Source organism: Lichenostomus cassidix, chromosome 2 (genome assembly GCF_008360975.1).
Source record: "Lichenostomus cassidix isolate B80296 chromosome 2, HeHo_3.0, whole genome shotgun sequence".
Taxonomy (NCBI): Eukaryota; Metazoa; Chordata; class Aves; order Passeriformes; family Meliphagidae; genus Lichenostomus; species Lichenostomus cassidix.
Genome location: NC_139482.1, coordinates 77230847 through 77244850, shown reverse-complemented (window position 1 = coordinate 77244850; position 14004 = coordinate 77230847). Strand labels below are relative to the sequence as shown.

Sequence of the window (14004 nt, the reverse complement as noted above, 5' to 3'; positions counted from 1 at the left end):
CACAGACCTCCCTAGTCCTGAACTTCCTTTTCAACACCCATGGAATTTGACTGTGGGTCTGCTACCTGATCCTCAACATTTTAAGGATTTTTTTTTTTTTTTAAGATTCATGTTCCTGGCTTGAATCTCTTGCCTGTCTCACCCTTCTGTCTCTGGAAACCTCACCTCTGGGCTGCCTTAGGGTTTCCTCCTGGGAAGGAGCTCCTCTGCTCCTCTTAAAGCAAACAAATAAAATCAGGCTGTCCAAGAGAGCCTTCTGGGCTGTCTTGCAAACAGAATGGCTTTGGTGAGACTGCATCTGTGGTTGGAAGTGCCAGTCATTGGCTGCTGCACTAATGATGTTTGTTGACTCCCTGCTCTGGAAAGAAGACCAAATAACTAACATAATTATTACAAATGCCCTGTTTTATCTTAATTAATCTAGCCATATGATCCTGGTCCCCTGATCTAATTAGCTAGGGAGATAGTTAAATATAACTTCATGTATCTAGGCACATTTAGCTATTTGTGGTTAAATCTGCTCATGGTTTCTAAGAGACTGAATTTCAAAGTTACAGAGCCATAGCCAGGAATACCTTCATCTGAAATAAAAAATAGAGAGAGCTCATCTTAACTAAAATGGTGGAATATTTTTTTATGTTAGCAATACACCTCACAGCTTACAGTCACATTAAAGCCTTTCATGGAAACAAGGAGTCATTTTTCTGTATTCTGTCACTAAAGACAAGCGAGTAACTCAGTTGCACACAAGAGATGGGATTTCCACTGCTCAGGTAGATAACTTTGGACTGTATGAGGAAAATAGTTGCTCTTTGCTCTGTAACAGATGACAGATGGTCAGTAACCAGAGTTAAAATAATTTGAATAGTTTTTAATGAATAAATAATAGTAAAAATTCCTTCTCTGTGGAATAATTTCTAAGAGAGTATGTGGTAGTTGTAGGGAATATGTGATCAGAATTACCATTAAGAAGATTTTGTTGACAAGAAAGGAAAAACAAGGATAACAGGGGTCCATTCCCTAGTTGTGTTAAGTGTTTAGAACCAGAATAGAATAAATTGGCTTTTAACTACCCTAAAATGGACATTGAAGAATTTCCTTTCATATATCGTGCTTTGAACATTTAAAAATATTACTTGCATGGGTCATATGCCACATAAAAGAGAGCTCCTGTTCAAGTGGATGCACATGTAAACAATAAGAGTGATCAAACAGGACCTATGAAAGGGAAGAATGAACACATTGGTTCTGTGCAGTGTAAAGAAGAGAATGATTATTTTAAGACTAAGTAAGAAATAACCATTGAGAGATCACTTAAATGTGACTCATCCTGCCTTGGGGCAAGAAGAGGAAATATCTCGACTTCTCTTGAGGTATCTTTCAGTCCTGTGGTTTGTGTGATCAGGCACATGGGGAGCCTTTGGAGTGAGTTAGTTCTTGAGTGCAGAGAAATAAGTTCAGTTGAAACAAAATCCTTCCCAAGTGTACTGATTTATTGGCAGTGTGTCTGAGCTCTGTTAATATTGAGATCCAAAGAGGAACCCTCTATTAAGATGCTTTATGGTCATGGTATATGCTAGAAAGAAATACACAAATGGGGCTTTTCTGGAGCTGGCAAGAGGCTATTTAATTTATTGATGCTGAACAGCATAGGCTGTTAAGTGGAGATTTCTATAGTACTTTTGACAGAATTCTTTAAATGGGCTATAAGTTTGAGGCTGCTCTTCAAATTGGGGCTGATGTGCAAGAAGGGGAGTAAAGCTTACAGAAATGATTGAGGCTTTTTAGTTCCTAAGTTTTATTTCAAGATAGTGATAAGTAATCATGTGTGTATGTTTGAAAACGTTACTCTTCAAGCCCAGAATGAAATTTTGTGACTGCATCTGGGGACAGTTGCGTACTTCTGATTGATATGACACTAGGATGTGTTTCGTTACTTGATCCATAGTCTGCAGAAACGTTTGCTGGGTTGCTCCACAGATGAGTGGAGAAGCCTATACGCACGTTTTCAACACATGGTTGCTGAAACTTAATGGTATAATAACAATATCTTAGAATGTGATATAAATTAAGCTCATTTCTAAAGAAATCCGTGGTGTATTCATAAACGGTTTTGAATAAATGTAATGTTTCACTGAACAGACATCTTTGTGCAATCTGTCTTTTATATGTACAGGTGGGCAGCTGCCATTGAAGTTCCTGGTTCAATACCAGGGGCTGTCCATGCTACTTTGGACTATGTGTTTGAAAACAGTCAATCAATCAATCAATCAATTAATCAATCTTTTCCTACCTGAGGGCAACCTAAGAGGTATTTAGTTTCCGTATGTGCCTACTGGAAATAGTGTTGTGGTCTCAAGAAGCACTTGCAGATTTTGCCTGTGTTTTTCTGTTTAATGTACCAGATTCTTGGCTAGCTGCCCGTATCTTGGTATTATTAGAGACGAGGGAATGCTCACCTTCATTTAGCTGCTAATTGTTAGGTTATTTAGCAATGTATGGATGTCAAGTTGTGCACAGCAGTGTGTTGGCACTTTTTGAAGTGAGCCTTTCCAAGAGGGAGCAGTGTTTAGGAGCAGAACTAGAGTGGTGGGCTTGATTCTGGTATTGTGCATGTTGTTGATCAGTATCAGATTTGAATCTAATTGAGTTGCACTAATAAAGTCAGAACTGTGAGCCACTGGAATTTCACTGTAATTTGGATGGTTGAGTGGGCAGCACTGATTGGGATTGATGTTCAGATATAAATATAAAAGTATATAAAACACTGCTTGTGTTTGCAATTGTAGTACAAAAGCATTTACGAGAGCATTACATCCCAGTGTTCTGTCATCTGTTTGCTTTTCTGCATGTCTTTCTCCTTGCTTCCTTTGAGAAACCAGTGGTAGGTTAATTTGAATAGTATCGGTGTTGAAGGCGAGTTTTCTACTGCCTGAAGAGGAAGAGGCATTATCTTTTTAATCTGTGTAAGGTAAGTGTGTGCAGCAGTGCAGTTTTAACATTGAGAGGATAGGTCAGAAAACAATATGCCTTAGGTTGGTATTGTTTTAGTTGGAAACAAAATCCCTGGCATTAGGTCATATTAATATTAATAAGCTCACATAAACTGTCACAAAATACTGCAAAATGGAATGGTTTTTTTCAGCATATGGATCTGTACATGAGAAAGAACAGACCTAGTAATTGTGGCAGTGAGGAAAAGGAGTGTGCCCTTCATCCACTGGGTTATGCATTCGTGTAGTACTGTGCAGTAGCGTGTCCCAGGGTAGGTAGGGAGTGTGTAGCAGTGTATTCACAGGCAGTGCCCTCTTCCCTGCGGTACATCTCTGCGTGGGAGCTGTTGAATGAAGGTTGTGGGTTAGAGTGGTTGTGGGGATTTCACTGCTTGTCCTAGGCTTGAGTCAGCATCCTGCAGCAGAGCTGCCTTCAGCTGTGTTTTGGTGGTTAATCTGGTTTTAGTAAAAACTGTCCACAAGTAACCCGACCAAGCCTGTTTCATCATCCTCCTTTTGGAGCTCTGCAGTGCAAGCAACAGGTAAGCAAGATGAAGGGCTAAAAATTATATGTTGGAACTTCATTTACAGGCTGATAAATCCTAGAAAACAGTTTTTGTCTTTAGGTATAATGTGCGTGCTGACGTTCAAACTCAGAGCTGGTCTGATTTGTCGTAGAGAAGTATCTCACAGTTATCAGACAGATATGGCTGACATAATTAGTCTCTTCTACAGAAACCTTCTCTAACAAACAGACAGGCCAAGAAAAATAAACATGAATTTTAAAATCAACACTCAGGTTTGTATTTCAGGATTGGAGTATGTTTTTGAGACTACTAGCTGCAACATCCTCTTCTAGGAGGACAAGTTGAGACAATTGGGGTTGCTCAGCCTGGAGAAGAGAAAGCTACAGGGAGACCTTAGAGCAGCCTTGCAGTACCTGAAGGGACCTACAATAAAGCAGGAGAGGGGTTTTTACAAGGGCATGTGGGATAGGACAGGGGGAATGGCTTTAAATTAAAAGGGTAGATTTAGATTAGATATTAGGAAGAAGTTCTTTGGTGTGAGGGTGGTGAGGCACAGGTGGTTGCCCAGAGAAGTTGTAGATGCCCCATCCCTGTAAGTGTTTGAGGATGGGTTAGATGAGGCTTTGAGCAATTTAGTCTAGTGGAAGGTGTCCTTGCCCATGACAGACAGTTTGGAACTAGATGACCCTTAAGGTCTCTTCCAACTCCAAACATTATATGATAATAAAATAACTTCCATTTTCTACTGTAAGGTAACTAATCACTTAATGAAGAGTACAATTTATAAGAGTATCTAGGTTTAAGACCTAAAGCATGCAATATTACACAAAGCCTATGGACTAATTAGCGTTAATTAAAGAAAGACATATATAACATGGACAGTCAGGATGCAAACCTTTGCTCTTACTGACTCCAGCTGGGGTATTAGTCTTGTCTCCAACAAGACATATTCAGCAGACTATTGTCTTGTTTCGGGGTCAGGCTCAGCGTCTACTGAGGGTGCTGGCTACTCCGTGCTATACAAACTACCAACTGGCAAGAGAACATCTCTGGTCTGAGCCCCACTGAGGTGTTGAAAGCTCAGGTTCAAGCCTAAAGTGGGCAGGGGAGAATTGAAACATGATCTTTTATAGAAAAAGTGACTCTCTTTAAGCAAAGGCAGCTAATTTGTTGCCTGTTCAACTGTGAAAGCTTACATAAAAGTGCCATAAACACCATTCTTTTGGGGGACTGTACAGATTTTTACCATGTAGTTCTAGTGTAAAGAAAATGTCTTTGTTTGAATTCATAATTAAATATGTACTCCTTATGCTGTATTGCGGTATTTTGTTTGTAGGAGTTACTGGGAAGATGTTCAAGTCCCCAACTGCCAAATAAATGCCTGGCATGAATCTTCCCCACAGAGCTGGTCCCACTACTTTACATTAGAGACAAAAATCATAGTGTGAAAATTCAAAATTTACATTACAATGTGTGTGATTTTTTTTCTTATCTGAGAACTAATCCCATCTATGGTGTTAGATATGTCCATCTCGAGGGCGCAGGTATGACAGCTGAGCTGAATCAGCAGCTTCATAGGGTGGGCTGGCTTCATGCTCTCCCCTGTTTGTTTTGGTTTTTTTCTGGCTGGGCTCCTTTCCTCACAGCTCAGTGAGCTGAATCACCTCCCACAAGGCTCAGCTAAGAGCCAGACCAGCTGCAAGGGAAGAGGAGCAGGCAGTGGGTCTGTCCCACTTGACACAGCAAGCTATTTCATTTGGCTTAGCTGTATCACCTAAATACACCTTCATTCCAAGATTTTAAAGATTTTTAATGTTATTCATCTGAGCATGTTTTTCATCTAAACCCACATTTGTAAAATGATTCATCTTATGACTAGAACATGGAAACACCACATTATGAAATAAAAAAAATAATTGCACTTAAAACACAATTGTGAAGTCTTCCAATAAAATGCATTTGTTTTGAAATATAGTAAGTGAATTACTTCAGTCATGAAGGGCTAAACATGCCCAAAGACCACTGTATGTGTAGCAAGGGAGTGCCAGTGTGGGAAATCAGAACTGAGTTAACTCAGGCTGTGACCTTTAATGACCGTCTGCATCTCTTACATCCACATCCATTTTGTGTAAATGAAGACTGACTCAAATCTTGAGCTTGCTTTTTTTCAGTCTCTTAAAGTAGTTTCCTGTTAAAGTAAGGAATAACCCTTATGGTTTATCATGCAGTCCTTTGGTTTACATCTGAGTGAAGATTGATGTGTAAAACTCAGGTGTGAGGAGACTGCTATGGTGAGTAAAGGGATGCCTCTGACCATCCGACACTACAGTATCTTGGCCAGGATCCAGACCTTTCAAGGAATTTTGGGATCCTGGCATTACAGAAGAGTGACAGAAGGCTCACTGAATTCTTATTTTATACTGACTTTTGATTTGAATAATTAAATTAGTGAGTAGGTTGTTATTATAAAACTATTATGTTGAACTGGAAACTTGGGTTCATACTTTCAAGTTTCTAAGTATTTGCTTAATGCTGGTTGGAGGGAATTGGGGATTTCCATCAGTTTTAATCAAGGGGCCTGTAATTTAATTACTAATACATATTCATGACCTCTTCAAAGGAGTTGCTGGGTTCTTGCTTTTTGATTTATTATTTTTTTTAATCTCAAAGTCACTCATAGTTTTATTCAAAAGATAAAGGGTATTTTAACTTGACTGTTTCATCTGTAATTCTTGATTCCCACTACAAAACAGATCGTCAAGACTTCAGGCTGTACTCCTTGATAGAATTAGTTCAGTAAAGCACCAATCAAAACATGTTGCACATAACAAATTGCTACACTGGCTTAAGAAATCCTTTTTGTCGTAAACAGGAACTTAACACTTTTTCTGAAATGTCTCATACGGTGGAAAGCTGCTCAGCATAATTTATGATTTCTCACTTGGCGTATTTATGAAACGGCTGTAAATCTGAGCTTCATTTTGTACGGGGGTTTTGTATTTATGTCTACTGTGGCAGCCATTTGGCTGCAGGAAAGCAGTACTGCTTGCTCAAGGGAGGGGAAGTTAGCACTGTTAGCCAAAAATGAGACAGTTTGTCAGGACAGCGAGGTAAGTGTGCTATTCTTGTGTAAAGCTGTGTTTTATGAGGTGAGCCCAGCAATCATATTGTCTTTTCATGCAGTAACTCATTGGATACTTCCTGCCTACTGAAACTCCCGGAGAAGTCTTTTCTACCATGTCCTGAGGCAATGCAGTAAAAAGAAAGGCCTATTGATGGGATTTTTGAGAAACCAACTGCAAGTAAATGTATTTTCTGATTTTATCTGGAAGTGGAGAATAGCTGGACGAGCCTCATCCATCAGATCTGCAGCTTTCTGCTTGTTTATATTGCAGCCATAAAAGTGGGAGTCTGTCCATCATGCATTTGGTAGCTTTAGATGTGCAGGAGTTGGCTCTGTTCACAGCAGCAGCACAGCCACATTCATGAGGAAGCTCTGAGGGATCTAATTTTAACCTTCTGAGAATTTTAACCACCTCCAGTAGAATTTCACATGTATTTTGCCCTACTGCTTCCACTAAGGTGGACACTGGTATGTTATACTGCTCTGTGCCCCATAGTTCTACCTTCCAACTGCATGTTTCACTACTAGTCTCAGTATTGCTTTGCCTGGAGTAGGTGTCCTTTTCAATTGAATTAAATTGAACAAAAATAACATTTAAAAAATCAGTGGTCATTATACCAGCTTTATCTTTTATTATAAAGCTTTTTTTTTGCATACACAGCTTTTCAAAAATGCTTGTAAAATCTAACAGACCCTCTTAACTTCAGTCTTAAGAAGCTGAGTAACTACTAAAAGGCAACATGAGGGATGGCAGTAATGATGGAGATCCTGCTGCCTTACATTTGCACATTTCTACAAATCTACACTACACAATGGCACTTCAGAGACTGAATCCATCCCTACAAGTGTTAATGGGTACAGTATCGTTCCTTCAGCACAGATAGCCAGCATAAATCCAGGTTAAAGCAAACCAGTGTTTTCTCTGTTAAAGGGAGCAGGATGCTGACCGCTGTTTTCTAGTGGTTTTGCTTGGTAAGGCAAACTTATGTTGAGGAAACTCATGAAGGAATGAAGCTTCTAAAAAATGTGATGTAACTTAGATAACAAGTATATATATAACAAGCCTAGCATATCATCCCTGATATAAATACTAAAAGCCATCAAGGATGATGCCACGTGGCTTCTTGGTGATGAAGTTTCCCAGCACTGGGGGTGTGAGGAGCTGTGCTTGAGAGCTTGCCCCCTGCTGCTGTGGGGCAAGCTGCACAACTGTGCTGCTGCACCAAACCCTGCTTCCTTCTCCTTCTGCCTGTGAATTTAATTGCATATCTACCCTGCTGTGATGGTTCTGCGATGCACCAGTAGTTTTGAGTTAGCTCAAGGTACATGCTAGACCTGCGTGGCGGCACAGAGCTCAGCAATCTGCAGAAACCATGCAAGCAGCACTGTGAAAGCACAAAAGATTAGCCCACGCCATGCTTTGGGAAGCCACATGACTACCACCACCTGGTGTAGCTGGTGTTAAAACCAGGCAAGGCATCGGTGCTGCAGGCAGTCTTGTAGGAACCTGTGCCTGATGAGGTGCTGGAATGCTTCAGCTTCTTACCTGCATTAGCACGTCTGAGTGAAAATCTGCTTGTTAAAAAGACTCCAGTAGGTATAAAAGCTGCTGCCTCTGAGAGGAAGAAAGGTGACTCCTTGAGAAGAACTTCTTGAGACAAGGAAGAAACTATATGAATTTTGAGCTGAAACTCGAGTGCTGATAATACATAATCACTGCAGAAGTCTAATCTGAATATTAGGAGTTCCCTCTGCTCTTTTGCAAGGACAAACATTTCTTTCTAAATCTCAACAAAGCAAGCTTCTAATGTGGGCCAAATGGAAATCCTGTTTATTAAAAAGCTGCTAAAGACAACTAGATTTTTAATTTCAATGGAAGAGGCTTCTCTGTGACCCTTAAAGGCATGCCAGTGGACTCTTCCAGCACATGCCTCAGTAAACAACAAATGAATCACTGAGGTGCTCTAACAAGGATTGATGTGTCCACCCAATTAGAGGGATATAAAGAGCGCTCCCTTGAAGTTCTGGGTTCATTTGGGTTGCTCTGCTATTTCCGCAGTCTAGCGCTGAAGCATTGCTCCAGGGGTATTGTTGGCCTCAACAACTGGCTTGTGTGCGTTGTCCTAGCTAACAAGTACAATTTTTGTACAGAAATTTTTCCTATGAAGTACTCCAGCAGTGAAATAAAAAAAACCCAACATTGAATGTCAAAGACAAATCACTCACTAACGTCTGTTTAAGCTAGAGCAAGATCTCCAAATTTAGCTCTGCTACAAGCATGATTGATAAGACTTGTTTAACACCTGTTTTCAGGGGCTTGCAATTTCTCAATTTTGCACGGGTTTAATTTTCTCATGCCTAAAATATGCACAGTTTTGGGAGGTGAGAAGGTGCAATGCATGTTGTATGGTGTGAGTAATGCAACTGGTCAGATGGAGCAATGCATGGAAAATTCATTTAGTATTTTGAGGCTGTTTCCTTTCTCTCTTGGAACATTGTTTCTATTTTCCATTTCAACTGTACATGTAACTTGTACTGCTTCAGAAATAATTTCCTCATGTCATCTTAAAAGAAAATTAAAAATGAAAACATTTTTTTCACTCTATGGAGTATTTCTATTTCAGACAAATAGCCCAATTTTTTTGCACAGAACAACACATAAAGCAGCCTGAAGAAGGATATCATGCACATCAAGCATAAAGCAAAACTCAGAGTATATTTAACTTTTCAACCAGCTACTACCTCAACAATCGTGGAGCACTTCAGGACTGCACAGGGTATCTCGCAGGTATTATTTAAGGATTCCCTCTGACAAAGTGTGGTGCAATTTACAATTCCCTTACCGTGCTTCCAGGAAACCTGTATCATGTTATTACGTCTTAAGATAGCTACACATTGACATCTGAAATTTCATTTCCTAGACCACAAATGAAACCTTGACTTCTTTGTTGAATTGCCTAGGCTGAGCAATAAATCATTACAAACCAATCTGATTAAGATACTCAACTAACTGTTACAGAAGATGCTTTAACTCCTACTATTTTGTTGCTTCTTTTTATCTCTTCAGTGTGGCCTGGGTCTTAGTAGGGGATTGTAGCTTAGCTGTGGTTACCAGCTATTTGAGTTCATTTACAGTTACCTGCTAGTGTTAGATGGTGTTTTGAAGTCTTGGTTCATTGTCTGTGAAGGTCCTTACACCAAAGACCTAGCAGTGCTCTGAAACACATCATGGTTACATAAAAGATTTTGCTCTGTTCAGCTGGTTTTACAAAAATTGAAAATGTAGTGTTGTACTTCTTTCCAAGTAGCTTATGAAGCAAACTTAAAAGCCTAAATGAAAAAGCCTTGACATCTACCATTGATGGAGAAAGTCACGTTCCTCAGTGCTCCTAATTACCCACTGAAGATAACTAGCTGACCGTTCTTGGACATGTTTATCATAAGTCAGATAGGACAGCAGTGAAAATGATCTGAGGATTTCTTTGAAGCAAAGTAAAGATGAGAAGTGTGAGTTAGAAAAAAGTTCTCAAAGTTACTGCCTTTCCTCTTTGTATGGTCAGAATCCTAAATATCAGGTGTTCAGTGAGGCTGAGCATATTTCAAAAAAGTTGTAGATAATGAAAGTTGATTTAAGCCAACTTTACTGGAGCCAGTAACATCAAATTTGGGTTTGTGCTGTCTTTTAAGCCCGGAACTTTCCTAGATTATGCATTGCCAGTTCCTGATTTCTCATACACAACAAGACTTTTATTAATAGATTGGCTGTGTTGGGAATTGTTTGATCTCTTCTTTTCACTATTTATGTAATCAAGTCAGTGACCCACTGTGAAAACTCAGTAGCAGGCAGTTGTGATACAGAGTGTATGTGCCTTATGTCACTGGCCTTTGTGTCCATAAACCCAAAAGCTGCTGCCTGGCCATTCCTCTGCTTGAAAAATCTGCCTGTTTGCCAAGTCCTTGAGGACATAAAAGAATTGACATGTTTGCTTAAAACTGAGGTATTTGTGTGTGTGTGTGGCTTTCACATTAGAGTGGAAAAACAGCAAAAAAGCAGCACAGTGAAAATATTCTGGAATTACTTCAAAAAATATCGCAGTACAGTAGTGAGTGAGAGCCCTGTATTTAAAATAACCTTAATAGAATTAAATATTTGAGTGAATGGAAAAACAGATGAACCCTGTGCTTGTATTTAATCCATTGCTGTCTGCCAATATGTGTGTTTTTTGCAGTAGTGGAAATTGTTTCACCTCTGTTCCTCTTGGGCAACTGCTTTGGGGCTGGACCAACATAATGGACAATTCTTCATTAGCTCAGATAATGGGAATGAAAAAAACACAGATGAAAAAGGCTTGGCAGAGAGAAGTTTGATTGTACAAAACTCTGTGGTTTTAGCTCCTGTTCAGTACCAGACCCAATCTGGCTGTTTCCAGGACCTCCTGAATCTTTTCAAGGGAGCAAGTAGGCACAAGTACTTGAGCTTGTTCTCTAAAGTGTTTGGAATACAGACCAAAATTTGTTTGCATGAATGAAGAATTGCCTTGCTACCTTGAACATTTTATTTCCTCCTTTATCTTCTTTCCCCTTGAGCCGTTTCACCTCCCAGTTTCCAAACCAAAACACAGTAGGTAAGATTGTTCTCACCCAGGGCTCTCAGGCCAGAACTTCATCTCTTCCCATTCCTAAAAGGGTGATTTTCCCCTGTCTGGGCCTTCTGTGTTTCTGCTCTGTGGACATTGCCCTTACAGTTTGTCACAGTTGTCCTATTCCTTATCGCAGCAACAGCTTCTTTTAAATATGTTGATTTATTGTGCTGAACCCTCACTAGTTAACTCTTGGCATAGCCATCTCTGCCGTTAGGAATCCCTCTTATGCCATTTCCTCATCTTTGTCCCAAATACTTCATAAAATTTTGGATGTCTTTGGATCTCATGGCTTTTCTTGCAGTCAGTTCCCATCCTAATTCTATTTCTTGTCCTCCCACATGCTGCAAGGTAGTCCCAGACCTCTGACTGACCACAGGCTTCCCTTTGGGCTCATCTGTTCTCCTTCATCCCCTCTCCCTGTGTTCACTCCTGCCTTGATGCAGATTAGGTGAGAGACTGCCTGGTGCTGCCAAGGCTCACGGGAAATATACTTCCAACAGATATTGCAAAGCTTGCCAGAACCTTGCGCCAGGGCACAGGATAGTTTATTCTGGCAGCCTACACGGTCACCAGCTTGCCAGCTGGCAGTGATTCTTTTGTGTACTTGCAGCATCTCAAAATGCTGGCCCTTCCTTGCTTTGGGTTTATTTTAAATCCTCTCTTACATGTCTTGAATTTTATGGCATCAGCTTTTCCATTGCAGGCTCTAGGAATGAGTGGAGCCCAGCAGGCACCCACTGAGTGCACAAGTGCAGCACATCTGTGAGCAAGGAGCTCTTTTTGTTCCTTGACCATCAGCCACAACTTCAGTTGCACTGAGTTGAAATCCTCTCATGGGTTAAGAAATTCTCTGTGGTAGTTTACACCCCCTCAACCTCCCCCAGCAAGTGGGAGGTGCAAATGAGTACCTCAAAGCAGAAGTCTCTATCTCAGGATTACTTCCTTTGCTGGAGAAAATAATTAATTTTAGCTGGCAACTACATTCATTTGGGTACAGAGAAAATTTCCTGTGTGCTTGGTATGTTGGAAGTAGTGAATAATTGAGGTATGTACAATGGAAAGAACTTACATAACAGAGTTTCACAGACCTGTGGGGAGACCTGAATTTGCTCAGCCCTGCTCTGCTCCATGAAGCTCTCCAGTTTTTACCTTGCAAATACAGATTAAGCATAGAAAATATATCAGACCAGCCATCTCTTGACAGCTTCTAGATCTATTATGAACCTTTTCCCGCTGTCATCTCTTAAGATGTTTTTCACTCTATAATGAACAATTTCAGCTATCACTTTTGCATCTTGCCTTTGGAATACATTCTTATACATGAATGACTTCACCCTTATCAGCAAATCCCAATTCTTTTCCTTCCCATTCCTGAAACACCTCATGGCTACCACTGTCAACACTGAGTAATAATGAGTTTTCCTGCAGTCAATTTAGACCACTCACTGTAAACAGTTTCTATTTACATCCATTTGACTCTTTAAAGACTTTCTATTCTAATCTGTTGGTGCACACAGAAAAAAGAATATATAAAATGGGGATGTCTGAATAAAGATCTCTTTTTGTCACGACAACATGGCTGATTCCTTAAAAAATAATACTGAATAAATATTGTCCACATCACTGCTGTACTTAAAAATTTTACATTTCTTTATTGAAGACTCAGGAAGGCTAAATCACTTAAAATGGTGAACTTTTTTAGAACTACGTCACAGCTACTGAGGTGGTCTCTGGAATGATCCTCCATACTGCCTCTCTCACTTGCAGATTCCTCACCAGAATACTGATTAACACTCTTGCTAGTTTTACTGGATGGGTGCAGATCACCTGCTGTTTATACTTGAATCTTCGTTTCCATTTATGTAAGCTTAATTTTTGACACACTGATCAGAGGATGAAAGTTGCTTGCTTAAGAAGCTTTTAAAATATTTATCAAATAATGCTGAGGCACTGACATTCTTGTGTGTAAAACACCTTTCTCCTACCACAGGTGGGGTAGAATAAGTTACTGTATTTCTTAAAATAAATGCAGGATGGAAGTCATAGGGTTGACTGTGTCTGTGATGTGTTACTTTCTTTTTCATTCAGATCATTGTTCTGAGCCTCTGTTGCTGCAATAAAAGTCCATTGCACTCCTGTGAGAAAGCCCTGCTTAATGCTGAACACACCAGAATGTGTAATTCATATAGGCAGGACGCCTTCAAATCATGCCAGGAATCAGTATGTAAAATTTAAGGAAAAAATTCAATGAAGAACAGAAGAAATCTAATCCTGGATCTGGCATTTTTATTGTGTACAGTGGAGTAAACACCACAGCTGCTTTTAATAATGACTGGTGTCATGAGAGCGTGCCACTTTAAGTTCTCTTGAATTTGGAGGATTTATTTTTCTATATTCGTTTTATATTACACAAAACTCTATCTTGGAAGTGTGGATGCTGACAGTTTACAATTCATTCCTTACTAGTTAGTCTCCATACCAACATTCTGACATTGAAATCCAATTTATTGATGTTATTTCCATGTGTCCTTCAGAAAGAAGTGGTACTCCTTGCTTTTAGCATGTCCAGCACAATCCCACAGCAAATAATTTTGCAGATTTGCACTTCACTTTTACTGGGTTTGTCACTGTATTGAAAAGATTCTATTCATTTGGAGTTCCCGTCTATCCCTTTGTGGTGGCCAGTGTGCAGGAAGGAAACTTAACTTTCTCTGGAA

General features: G+C 39.8%; 1 protein-coding gene across 4 annotated transcripts in view; it reads left to right on the top strand.

Moving 5' to 3' along the window:
• BASP1 (brain abundant membrane attached signal protein 1) overlaps nt 1-14004 on the top strand; it is a 50334-nt gene that overhangs the window by 9847 nt on the left and 26483 nt on the right. Inside the window, exon 1 of one of the 4 annotated variants that reach the window (XM_085052109.1) lies at nt 6801-6822. The exons of 2 other annotated variants lie outside the window; for them this stretch is intronic. The gene's annotated coding sequence lies outside the window, so the exon portion shown is untranslated. Of the gene's footprint in view, nt 1-6800; nt 6823-12213; nt 12333-14004 lie in introns of those variants that run through there. One more of the 4 variants, XM_085052111.1, reaches the window with a different exon arrangement.